General features: G+C 46.4%; 1 long non-coding RNA gene across 1 annotated transcript in view; it reads right to left on the bottom strand.

Moving 5' to 3' along the window:
• The window catches only part of LOC126996734 (uncharacterized), a 37,152-nt gene extending 24,249 nt beyond the window's left edge, over positions 1–12,903 (bottom strand). The window contains exons 1-2 of the long non-coding RNA XR_007751408.1: positions 12,767–12,903; positions 5,066–5,144 (exon numbers count right to left, since the gene is read on the bottom strand). This is a non-coding gene — a long non-coding RNA (uncharacterized LOC126996734). The remainder of the gene's footprint in view (positions 1–5,065; positions 5,145–12,766) is intronic.
• Between the last annotated feature and the right edge of the window lie 798 nt (positions 12,904–13,701).

Genomic DNA, 13,701 nt, shown 5'->3' with positions numbered 1-13,701 from the left:
ATAAGATGAAAAATGAAATAGTGTAACACCAACCCGTCCCCGCTGACAGGCTGATGCTTGGCGAGGGACAGCACGAGGTTACCTTCGCGTGTATTGTTCACAGGAGAATAATCACTGACGCGCCGTATTGTTAGACATTTCGTCACCCAGGCCCACATATTTGACAGGGCTGTCGTAGGAGTTTGGGTCATTTCCTGGGAGTGTTGAATGAGCCTGGCGGTAGTGTGACCCCTTCTCAGTACCGTGAACCCACAACAACACGCATCACAACCCGACTGATCTCCTTCTCGGCCTTGGAAACAGTTGATGTGAGGGACGGAAGCGTCTGAGAATACCGACCCAAGTATCGGAATCAAGTTACCTATTGAAAAGTGGGGATGTTTTACCCAAGACTTTCGTATACACTTCTTATAAGAACATAAGAAGAACGTAAGAACGTAAGGAGTCTGCAAGAGACCGGTCGGCCTATACAAGGCAGCTCCTGTACACTCAACCCAACCTTACCTCACCATCCATGGCTTTATCTAACCTCTTCTTGAATGTATCTATGGTACTGGCACCCACAACATGGCTCCCAAGCCGGCTCCATTCATCCACCACTCTAGTGGTGAACCAATTCTTGCCTATGTCTTTGCTGAATCTGAATTTGCCTAATTTAAAACCACTGCTACGTGTCCTACCTGGCTCTTTTAATACCAATATCTTATTGACATCCCCTTTATCAAAGCCCTCCATCCATTTATAGACTACTATCAAGTCTCCTCGCAACCTTCGCCTTTCTAGAGAGTGTAGATTTAAATGCTTCACTCTATCTTCATAAGGCAAGTTTCTCACCCCCTGAATCATCTTTGTCATCCTCCTCTGTACAGATTCTAACATCTTGATATCCATTCTATAGTAGGGTGACCAGAACTGAACTGCATAATCGAGATGAGGTCTAACTAGTGCTAAGTAAAGTTTGAGGATGACTTCAGCGCTCCTATTGCTTGCGCTCCTTGAGATGAAACCAAGTACTCTGTTTGCCCGATTTTTAGCCTGAATGCATTGAGCTCTAGGACGGAAGTCAGCGCTCACTAGGACTCCTAAGTCTCTCTCACACCCAGACCTGCTTAGAGGAGTGTCATTTAAGGAGTAATTGTGTGAGGGATTACTCCTGCCTACACTCAAAATGCTACACTTCCCGACATCGAATTCCATCTGCCACTTCCCCGCCCAATCATACAGTCTGTCAAGCTCATCCTGGAGAACGCTAGCGTCCCTGTCTGATTGGATTACTCTGCCGATCTTGGTATCATCTGCGAACTTACTGACATCACTACTAATTTCTGCGTCCAAGTCATTGATGTAAATAATAAAAACCAGCGGACCCAGCACCGACCCCTGTTTTTGGACTCCAATCGTGACACTCTCTGCTTCCTCCCAGTAAGCCACGCCCTGATCCAGTTCAAAACTTTCCCATCACCGCCGTGAGCCTGTAATTTTAGTAATAGCCGGTGATGAGGGACTTTGTCCCTAGCTATAATGTGTCATAGTTTTCATTTCGGTCAACCGCCTCGATTACTTTAGTGTAGAAGGACAACAGGTTAGTAAGGCAAGACCTAGCCTTCGTGAACCCATGCTGTGAATCATGAATTAAAATGAAGGAGATAATAAAAGGGTTATTAATTTGCAGAGCTATACGTTAACTAACACTACGGCTGCTATAGTGCTACTATAATTATTATGACTACCTATTCCAGTACTACTACTACCACTACTATGGTCTGACTCGGCTTAACGTGCGGTTGGGGGGTTCTGCGTAGGGGGATCCCCTTGTACAGCTTTGTCGAGTGTCTTCTAGCCCGCGATGTAGAAATGTTCTAATATAAGTAAAACCATGGAAAATATAATCAGCAAATATGCATACACATTTAATCTTAGTATTGTAATGTATGAAAGAACAGTTAACTTACTATGGATAAGATATTTATAAGCATATAAAGAAAAGTGGCATACATATTTTACAGTGTTGCAAAAAAATGCAATACTTATTATTGAGTTTCCCTTTGGTTTTGGGATGTGTTAGCAGTTTTACAATTATACTTAGATTATATCGTGAAGGAAAGAAAAAAATACATTCAAATCCTCGTCGCCACGAGAGAGAGAGAGAGAGAGAGAGAGAGAGAGAGAGAGAGAGAGAGAGAGAGAGAGAGAGAGAGAGAGAGAGAGAGAGAGAGAGAGAGAGAGAGAGAGAGAGAGAGAGAGAGAGAGAGAGAGAGAGAGAGAGAGAGTGTGTGTGTGTGTGTGTGTGTGTGTGTGTGTGTGTGTGTGTGTGTGTGTGTGTGTGTGTGCGTGTGTGCGTGTGTGTGTGTGTGTGTGTGTGTGTGTGTGTGTGTGTGTGTGTGTGTGTGTGTGTGTGTGTGTGTGTGCCTGCCTCATTTAATTGACGAGTGGAATACAGCCAGGGTGGACTGCACCAAGCACTCGTCGTCTCCCAGAGTCACGGCAACTAATGTTCAGCTTGTCATTACTGGACACCCTGCCGCTACTAGACGCTGCGGAATGGCTGGGCGCGGCTCTGTATGTCTTGCCGCGTTATTACCCTCACTGGCCGCGCCCAGCTGTCCCGGAGTGTCAAATATCGAACAGATTCTCTGGCCCATATTCTTAAACGTATTGGGCTCCCATGTGATAGTTTTACACGACTTTTGCATCTTGAACGAAAAAAAAACTCTTGAAAACCCGGTTAATCTTCTCTGTGGCCTTGGAAATAGTTGAAATGGGAGCCCAATACGTTTAAGAATACGGGCCTGAGAATCTTCGATATTTGACACTCCGGGACAGCTGGGCGCGGCCAGTGAGGGGAATAACGCGGCAAGACATGCAGAGCCGCGCCCAGCCACTCCGCAGCGTCAAGTAGCGGCAGGTGTAATGCCGGGATGTGTAGGGAGGAGGAAAAACTTAGAAATATAAGGAAAAAAAACATAGGTCAAGTCATGATAAGTGATTATAAGTCATTATAAGTGATTACAAGTAGTTATAAGTGATCATAAGTAGTTATAAGTGATAATAAGTCACTACAAGGCCATCATAGGTATGTAAGTAATTATAAGAAGCTATCATTAATCACAACCTATAACATAACACATCCCCCCCAGACTACAATTACACAATATTGTGCCATACCCCACGCCAAGATTGTCCCGCCAGAATCCCGCGTCTGCCGTCCCTCCCCTTCCTCCCCTCCCCCTACCAGCGCACGCATTCGAAGCAGTTGCCAGCCACCTTACCTGTAAATGTCCTATCTGTTAAAGTCATCCACCTTACATAGATTTTTTTCGCTGCTTCAAAAAATAAATTTCGTCACCTTGCAAGTTAGCAAACCATAACCCATATGTAAACTATCCCAATTTTCCCTTTCCTTTAAATTAAACCTTAGTAGATCATAATTAGCTCCTTGGCCCCCCTTTCCCCGCTCTCGGGAAACTCCGCCCCGCCGCGGCGAGTATAAAACAATCGGGGCCCCTTTTTCCCGGGCCCGACTCGATCGCTGCTCATCAATCTCCTGTGCCCACAGGTACGTACGTGATTCCCCCCCCCCCCATTTTTCCCCCTACGTGCTCCCCAGTGTTAATTAACGTCTCTCCTTTAGCCAATGGGTGTCTTAATTATCATGTAAATGCACTTCTGATCCCAGTAAGTTAAATGGGCCCGACTCGCTGCTCATCCATCTCCTGTGCCCACAGGTCTGGCGGCCATTCCTGCCACACACACACACACACACACACACACACACACACACACACACACACACACACATACACCTACACCCACACGAAACCGTGATCCTTTCCCAATGTGTGCTTTTGTTGGTAACCTCGATACTCATTTTGTCTTTCTGTGATAAGAGAAAAAAGAAAACCCTGAAGCGTTCGTGGAGCCTGACGGGGTAGAATTGGGGACTCGAACCCCAATTTTCCTTCTTTATCCCCTATTGCAGGAAGTATCTTGGAAGTATTTTCGACGTATTATCATTGACCTGTTTCTCTAGAGTTTAAAGTAGTTAGTAAAATAGGGGGCTGTATACTTGTCGGTTGACAGAATTGACCTCGCCGTATCCGGGCCTCCCCGGTGTGCAAGTTTTCCCCTCCCTGGGGTATACCTGTTCTTATGTATCTTGCTTATTGTAAATGTACACCCGCGCAAGGGTAAGGTTTTCGTAGAGGAACCTAAAAACATGTTCTGACCATCAGTGTGAGAGGAGAAACTAGATTCTGTCGTGTGCCCATTCGCCCACTTCTGTCAGTTCGGGAATCGTGCCTTTATTTAGCTATTAACTGTGAACCGTGTCATCAAGCATGACTATGTATACCTCCTAAACTAAGTACAACATGAATAAATGTGCCAAGCCTTGTTTATAGGCCTTTATTTCTTATCTTTTCTCCCCGTCGTGAGTTTTGTCCGGACGGCTGTGTAGTTAAAATACTCTTTTACCGCCCCGAGTTTTCCCCGCTCACCACGTTACCCCCTGTCCAAGGGATCAGAGTCTCGCTCTGGGTCATTTTTAACCCCTAATTAAGTCCTTAGTCTTTTTATATACATATACTTTAAGGTTCCCAGTGAGCTACCGGTGACATAGTTTATCGGTAGATCTCTGGGTGGTGGCAGCAACTCTACCCCCAGGGTGAGTCCCCCTTGATTTATCCCCAGATTCCCCATTAGTTGAATTTTCTTTTAACATCATTTAGTGCTCCGAATTTCCGGGCACGACACAGGGTGTCCAGTAATGACAAGCTGACCATTATTTGCCGCGACTCTGGGAGACGAGTGTTTGGTGCAGTCCACCCTGGCTGTATTCCATTTTCTTTGAGATCTCCATCAAGGGCACCACTTGTTACACACACACACACACAAAATATATATATATATATATATATATATATATATATATATATATATATATATATATATATATATATATATATATACACGCACGCACATACGCTCTCTCTCTCTCTCTCTCTCTCTCTCTCAGGTTAAAACAAGATAAAAAACATACGGAAAGAGAAAAAACTCTCGTCCTTACCATGCACGTTCTAGACTCCTTGGTGAGGGGGAGTCATCGATGTGTGGCCGTCACCTTCGTCGTCATCACCTGCCCAAACCTGCAAGCATGATCGGTGTTTACTATTGTGTGCCACATATCATGAATACCAATAGATGTGTGTGTGTGTGTGTGTGTGTGTGTGTGTGTGTGATTCAATGACCTCTCCTTTTCTTTTGGTGTTCTTTCTTTTGTCCTTCTCAGCTGCACCCACGGAACACCTGCCTGCCTTGACTCACCTCTCTGGGTGCACAATAAAAAGAGAAGGAAGGCTGGGAGGAGGTGGAGCAGGGGTCATATTATTAAACTCGGCGTCCCAGTAGAATGTATATTTGACAAAGGCTTTCGTAGGGGTTGTGTGCACTTCCAGGGGTACTTTTATGACTCTGTTGGTAGTTTGACCTTTCTTCTATACCATGACCCTAAAATAACACTCATGAGAACTGAATTACACTCCTTTTCGGCCTATGTAATTGGTTCATATTTAACAAGGCATTCACAGGCGTTGGGGGCATTGCATGAGGTAGTTTTATGACCCTGGTGGAAGTTCGACTCTTCCTCTGTACCATGAGCCTAAAATAACACCCATGAAAACCGAATTACACTCATTTTCGGCCATTACGACTGGTTCATATTGTACAAGGCATTCACAGGCGTTGGGGGCATTGCATGAGGTAGTTTTATGACCCTGGTGGAAGTTCGACTCTTACTCCGTACCATGATCCTAAAATAACACCCATGAAAACCAAATTACACTCTTTTTCGGCCATTACGACTGGTTCATATTGTACAAGGCATTCACAGGCGTTGGGGGCATTGCAAGAGGTAGTTTTATGACCCTTGAGGAAGTTTGATTCTTCCTCTGTATCATGAACCTAAAATAACACCCATGAAAACCGAATTACACTCATTTTCGGCCATTACGACTGGTTCATATTTTACGAGGCATTTACAGGCGTTGGGGGCATTGCATGAGGTAGTTTTATGACCCTTGTGGAAGTTTGATTCTTCCTCTGTATCATGAGCCTAAAAAATCATTCAAGAAAACCAGATTGATCTTTTTTGGCCACTGGAAATAGCTGAAGTGAGGGGGGGGAAGATGTGAGGGTCATAAACTTGAACACGTCTTAAATTTGCTCAACCTCACATATTTGACAAGGCTTTCGTAGGGATTGCGAGCATGTCCAGGGGTAGTTTCATGACCCTGGTGTTAGTTTGATCCGTCTTTTGTACCATAAGCCTAAAGTAACACGCATTAGAACTCGACTGACCTCCTTTTTGGTCACTGAAAATAGTTGATGCGGAGGGCGGAAGAGTGGAAAAGAGACACGGCGGGGAGGTACTTCCGGGGCGGGCGTCCGTGTACCCAGCCAGGCGGTGCGGCCCTTTAAATATGGGGGACGAAGGAGGAGGAGGAGGAGAAGAGAAAGGAGGAGGAAGAGAAAGAGCAGGAGGAGAAGAGAAAGGAGGAGAATGAGGAAGAGGAGGAGGAGGAGGAGGAGAGAAAGGAGGAGGAAGAGAAAGAGGAGGAGGAGAAGAGAAAGGAGGAGAATGAGGAAGAGGAGGAGGAGGAGAGAAAAGAGGAAGAGAAAGAGGAGGAGGAGAAGAGAAAGGAGGAGAATGAGGAAGAGGAGGAGGAGAAGAGAAAGGAGGAGGAAGAGAAAGAGGAGGAGGAGAAGAGAAAGGAGGAGAATGAGGAAGAGGAGGAGGAGGAGAAGAGAAAGGAGGAGAGAAAAAGGAGGAGGAGGAGAGAAAGGAGGAGGAATGAGGAAGAGGAGGAGGAGGAGAAGAGAAAGGAGGAGAGAAAAAGGAGGAGGAGGAGAGAAAGGAGGAGGAAGAGAAAGAGGAGGAGGAGGAGAAGAGAAAGGAGGAGAATGAGGAAGAGGAGGAGGAGGAGGAGGAGAGAAAGGAGGAGGAAGAGAAAGAGGAGGAGGAGGAGAAGAGAAAGGAGGAGAATGAGGAAGAGGAGGAGGAGGAGAGGAGAAAGGAGGAGGAAGAGAAAGAGGAGGAGAAGAGGAGGAGGAGAATGAGGAAAGGAGGAGAATGAGGAAGAGGAGGAGGAGGAGACAAATGAGGAGGAAGAGGAGGAGGAGGAGAAGAGAAAGGAGGAGAATGAGGAAGAGGAGGAGGAGGAGAGAAAAGAGGAGGAAGAGGAAGAGAAAGAGGAGGAGAAGAGAAAGGAGAAGAGAAAGAGGAGGAGGAGGAGGAGAGAAAAGAGGAGGAAGAGGAAGAGAAAGAGGAGGAGAAGAGAAAGGAGAAGAGAAAGAGGAGGAGGAGGAAGAAAAGGAGGAGAATGAGGAAGAGGAGGAGGAGGAGAAGAGAAAGGAGGAGGAAGAGAAAGAGGAGGAGGAGAAGAGAAAGGAGGAGAATGAGGAAGAGGAGGAGGAGGAGGAGAAGAGAAAGGAGGAGGAAGAGAAAGAGGAGGAGGAGAAGAGAAAGGAGGAGAATGAGGAAGAGGCGGAGGAGGAGAAGAGAAAGGAGGAGGAGAATGAGGAAGAGGAGGAGAGGAGAAGAGAAAGGAGGAGGAGAAGAGGAGGAGGAGAGAGAGGAGGAGAAGAGAAAGAGGAGGAGGAGGAGGAGAGGAGGAGAGAAAAGGAGGAGGAGGAGAGAAAGGAGGAATGAGGAGAAGAGGAGGAGGAGGAGAGAGAGAAAAGGAGGAGAATGAGGAAGAGGAGGAGGAGAAGAGAAAGGAGGAGGAGGAGGAGGAGGAGAGAAAGGAGGAGGAAGAGAAAGAGGAGGAGGAGAGAAAAGAGGAAGAAGAGAAAGAGGAGGAGGAGGAGGAGGAGGAGAAGAGAAAGGAGGAGAATGAGGAAGAGGAGGAGGAAAACCGGCACTGTAGGAGAGGCAAAGACTTCCTTCTACAGATATAAGGCAACTGGGTCACACTGCAAGACTTGAAGAGACTATGGGCCGTATTACAAGTCCAATCCGAGAAGTTTTGGGTCCCTACAAAGGTCAGTTTAGGGGCCGTATTACAAGTCCAATCCGAGAAGTTTTGGGTCCTTACAAAGGTCAGTTTAGGGGCCGTATTACAAGTCCAATCCGAGGAATTTTGGGTCCCTACAAAGGTCAGCTTAGGGGCCGTATTACAAGTCCAATCCGAGGAATTTTGGGTCCCTACAAAGGTCAGCTTAGGGGCCGTATTACAAGTCCAATCCGAGGAATTTTGGGTCCCTACAGAGTGTGGGATGAATAACTCTGTAGGGACCTGAAAGTTCTCGGACTCGATTTATGATACGGCCCCAAGTTATGTCACTGGCACCGAGGGAGAGGCACAGCATGAGCCAAGAAAAGATGCTGCCACTATGAAACACTTGCCTGCGCCATGACGGGCTGGGGCCAACGACTATTCAGGCCCCACAAGAAAGTCTAACGTTGCTATAGGTTGGCACGTATAAAAAAAGACTTACGTATAGATCTAAGGCAATTGGGTCACACTGCAAGACTTGAAGGGACTAAGTTATAGGTTACTGGCACTGTGCAGAGGGGAAAGACTGTTACTTGTATAGATATAAGGCAACACTGCAAGACTTGAAGGGACTAAGTTATAGGTTACTGGCACTGTGCAGAGGGGAAAGACTGTTACTTGTATAGATATAAGGCAACACTGCAAGACTTGAAGGGACTGAGTTATAGGTTACTGGCACTGTGCAGAGGGGAAAGACTGTTACTTGTATAGATATAAGGCAACACTGCAAGACTTGAAGGGACTAAGTTATAGGTTACTGGCACTGTGCAGAGGGGAAAGACTGTTACTTGTATAGATATAAGGCAACACTGCAAGACTTGAAGGGACTAAGTTATAGGTTACTGGCACTGTGCAGAGGGGGAAGACTGTTACTTGTATAGATATAAGGCAACACTGCAAGACTTGAAGGGACTAAGTTATAGGTTACTGGCACTGAACAGAAGGGAAAGACTGTTACTTGTATAGATATAAGGCAACACTGCAAGACTAGACAGACCAAGTTATTATGTTACTGACACTGTGGGAGAGGCAACCCTGCTCAGACATTGTATATATATTTCATCTATTGTCTAATTTTTAATCTTTTCTTCCATCCTATAATATTCTTTGACTTTTCTCTCCTCCTCAATGACCCGGTGCCCTTCCACGGACCTCAATAATAATAATAATAATAATAATAATAATAATAATAATAATAATAATAATAATGATAATAATAATAATAATAATAATAATAATAATAATAATAATAATAATAATAATAATAATAATAATAATAATGATAATAATAATAAAAATGGGAGGAGGATGACATGTGAGTTGGCCTGCTATTATCAAGACATTGTGTTTGTGTTTCTCTTTCCTTTCTGGCAGTGGAGTGAATGGGGCATGCAGTGATGATTAGGCTAGATATAGTTAGGTTAGGTCAGGTAAGGTTAGATTAAGTTAGATACAGTTAGATACAGTTAGATCAGGTAAGGTTAGATTAGGTTAGAGTTAGGTATGTTTGGTCAGGTTAAGTTAAATTAGGTTAGGTCAGGTAAGGTTAGATATGTTAAATTAGGTTAGATATAGTTAAATCAGGTAAGGGTATGTAGATTAGGCTAGATTTAGATATGTTTGGTCAGGTTAGGATTAGGTTGGGTGAGATTAGGTTAGATTACCTATATCTTATCTTGCATGAGGTTAATACTGATACTGTCTTGTATCTATTTCTCTGAATGCAGTGCAGTAACTGACAACTTCCAGAAATTTAGAGAAACTTCAAAGTATTGATGGATAGCATTTATCAGTGCAGTCTAGCACATCAGAATTTGACAGCAGGGGTTGAGTCAGATCAGGCTGGGTTAGGTTAGATTGTTAGATTTTAGATTTAGTTATATTAGGTAAGGTTAGATTAGGGCAGGTTAAGTTAGATTAAGTTAGATTTAGTTAACATAAGACCCTGAGAATGCAAGGAGTCTGCAAGAGGCTGGCTGGTCTATACAAAGCAGCTTCTGTAACCCTAACTCCACCTTACCTCACTATCCATGAATTTATCTATTCTATTTTTTTAATGTGACTATGGTATTGGCACCCACGACATGACTGCCAGGCCTGTTCCACTCACCCACCACTCTGTTAGTATTGGCACTCACTCACCACATGAGTGCCAGGCCTGTTCCACTCACCCACCACTGTTAGTATTGGCACTCACCACATGACTGCCAGGCCTGTTCCACTCATCCACCAATCTGTTAGTATTGACACTCACTCACCACATGACTGCCAGGCCTGATCCACTCATTCACCACTCTGTTAGTATTGGCACTCACTCACCACATGACTGCCAGGCCTGTTCCACTCATCCACCACTCTGTTAGTATTGACACTCACTCACCACATGACTGCCAGGCCTGATCCACTCATTCACCACTCTGTTAGTATTGGCACTCACTCGCCACATGACTGCCAGGCCTGTTCCACTCACCCACCACTCTATTAGTATTGGCACTCACTCACCACATGACTGCCGGGCATGTTCCACTCACCCACCACTCTGTTAGTATTGACATTCACCACATGACTGCTAGCCCTGTTCCACTCATCCACCACTCTGTTAGTATTGGCACTCACTCACCACATGACCGCCAGGCCTGTTCCACTCACCCACCACTCTGTTAGTATTGGCACTCACTCACCACATGACTGCCAGGCCTGTTCCACTCACCCACCACTGTTAGTATTGGCACTCACTCACCACATGACTGCCAGCCCTGTTCCACTCACCCACCACTCTGTTAGTATTGGCACTCACTCACCACATGACTGCCAGGCCTGTTCCACTCATTCACCACTTTGTTAGTATTGGCACTCACTCACAACATGACTGCCAGGCCTGTTCCACTCATCCACCACCCTGTTAGTATTAGTACTCACTCACCACATAACTGCCAGGCCTGTTCCACTCACCCACCACTCTGTTAGTATTGGCACTCACTCACAACATGACTGCCAGGCCTGTTCCACTCATCCACCACCCTGTTAGTATTAGTACTCACTCACCACATAACTGCCAGGCCTGTTCCACTCACCCACCACTCTGTTAGTATTGGCACTCACTCACCACATGACTGCCAGGCCTGTTCCACTCACCCACCACTCTGTTAGTATTGGCACTCACTCACCACATGACTGCCAGTCCTGTTCCACTCACCCACCACTCTGTTAGTATTGGCACTCACTCACCACATGACTGCCGGGCCTGTTCCACTCACCCACCACTCTGTTAGTATTGGCACTCACTCACAACATGACTGCCAGGCCTGTTCCACTCATCCACCACCCTGTTAGTATTAGTACTCACTCACCACATAACTGCCAGGCCTGTTCCACTCACCCACCACTCTGTTAGTATTGGCACTCACTCACCACATGACTGCCAGGCCTGTTCCACTCATCCACCACTCTGTTAGTATTGGCACTCACTCACCACATGACCGCCAGGCCTGTTCCACTCATCCACCACTCTGTTAGTATTGGCACTCACTCACCACATGACTGCCAGTCCTGTTCCACTCACCCACCACTCTGTTAGTATTGGCACTCACTCACCACATGACTGCCGGGCCTGTTCCACTCACCCACCACTCTGTTAGTATTGGCAGTCACTCACCACATGACTGCCAGGCCTGTTCCACTCATCCACCACCCTGTTAGTATTGGCACTCACTCACCACATGACTGCCAGGCCTGTTCCACTCATCCACCACTCTGTTAGTATTGGCACTCACTCACCACATGACTGCCAGGCCTGTTCCACTCACCCACCACTTTGTTAGTATTGGCACTCACTCACCACATGACTGCCAGGCCTGCTCCACTCACCCACCACTCTGTTAGTATTGGCACTCACCACATGACTGCCAGGCCTGTTCCACTCACCCATCACTCTGTTAGTATTGGCACTCACCACATGACTGCCAGGCCTGTTCCACTCACCCACCACTCTGTTAGTATTGGCACTCACCACATAACTGCCAGGCCTGTTCCACTCATCCACCACTCTGTTAGTATTGGCACTCACTCACCACATGACTGCCGGGCCTGTTCCACTCACCCACCACTCTGTTAGTATTGGCACTCACTCACCACATGACTGCCAGGCCTGTTCCACTCACCCACCACTCTATTAGTATTGGCACTCACTCACCACATGACTGCCGGGCCTGTTCCACTCACCCACCACTCTGTTAGTATTGACATTTGCCACATGACTGCTAGCCCTGTTCCACTCACCCACCACTCTGTTAGCATTGGCACTCACTCTCCACATGACTGCCAGGCCTGTTCCACTCACCCACCACTCTGTTAGTATTGCCACTCACTCACCACATGACTGCCAGGCCTGCTCCACTCACCCACCACTCTGTTAGTATTGGCACTCACTCACCACATGACTGCCAGGCCTGTTCCACTCACCCACCACTCTGTTAGTATTGGCACTCACTCACCACATGACTGCCAGGCCTGTTCCACTCACCCATCACTCTGTTAGTATTGGCACTCACCACATGACTGCCAGGCCTGTTCCACTCACCCACCACTCTGTTAGTATTGGCACTCACTCACCACATGACTGCCAGGCCTGTTCCACTCATCCACCACCCAATTCTTGTCTATGTCCTTCTTGAATCTGAATTTATCGAACTTAAAACCATTGCCGCGTGTCCTACCTGGCTCTCCTTGGTAGCAGTAACACCCTTATCTCCCTTGGCGCGGCAGGACAGGTCACACTCACTTATTAGCGGCACAAACACACAAAAAAACGTAATATAACCCGAGAAATTTGCGGAACAGACATCGTGTTGGCCGCCTGTCTCCTCACTGACAAGTCCAACGTTACCAGACTGTCGAACTCCGCCTCTTATTTTTGCCAATTTCCATCCAACAACTGTCATTCCCACCCCATTAACGTGATTCATTTATAGTTAACGTTAGAGACGGTAATTATTGGTGTTTGTTTGCAATGGTCATGAGCCAGAAACCAGAAAATACGATGTTCTGAGGACGGGAGTCTGGCAACTGAATGTGTTTACCCCTGTCAGCTGATGGGCCGGGGAGGTGGTGGGGAAATATGGTCCTTATTCCACCCCGTCACAAGTATAATAAGTGAATGATGCATGAACACGTGTTAACTGTCAGCTGATGGGCCGGGGAGGTGGTGGGGAAATATGGTCCTTATTCCACCCCGTCACAAGTATAATAAGTGAATGAAGCATGAACACGTGTTAACTGTCAGCTGATGGGCCGGGGAGGTGGTGGGGAAATATGGTCCTTATTCCACCCCGTCACAAGTACAATAAGTGAATGAAGCATGAACACGTGTTAACTGTCAGCTGATGGGCCGGGGAGGTGGTGGGGAAATATGGTCCTTATTCCACCCCGTCACAAGTATAATAAGTGAATGAAGCATGAACACGTGTTAACTGTCAGCTGATGGGCCGGGGAGGTGGTGGGGAAATATGGTCCTTATTCCACCCCGTCACAAGTACAATAAGTGAATGAAGCATGAACACGTGTTAACTCTGTCAGTTGATGAACTTCCAACACAACACAAGGATATCTACGTCACTTCACTTGGAACTCCTCCCTTTCCCCTTCCTTGCCT

This window comes from Eriocheir sinensis, chromosome 11 (assembly GCF_024679095.1).
Source record: "Eriocheir sinensis breed Jianghai 21 chromosome 11, ASM2467909v1, whole genome shotgun sequence".
In the NCBI taxonomy this organism is placed as follows: domain Eukaryota; kingdom Metazoa; phylum Arthropoda; class Malacostraca; order Decapoda; family Varunidae; genus Eriocheir; species Eriocheir sinensis.
Note: the sequence above shows the minus strand (reverse complement) of the source record. Positions and strands in the feature narration are given on the sequence as shown.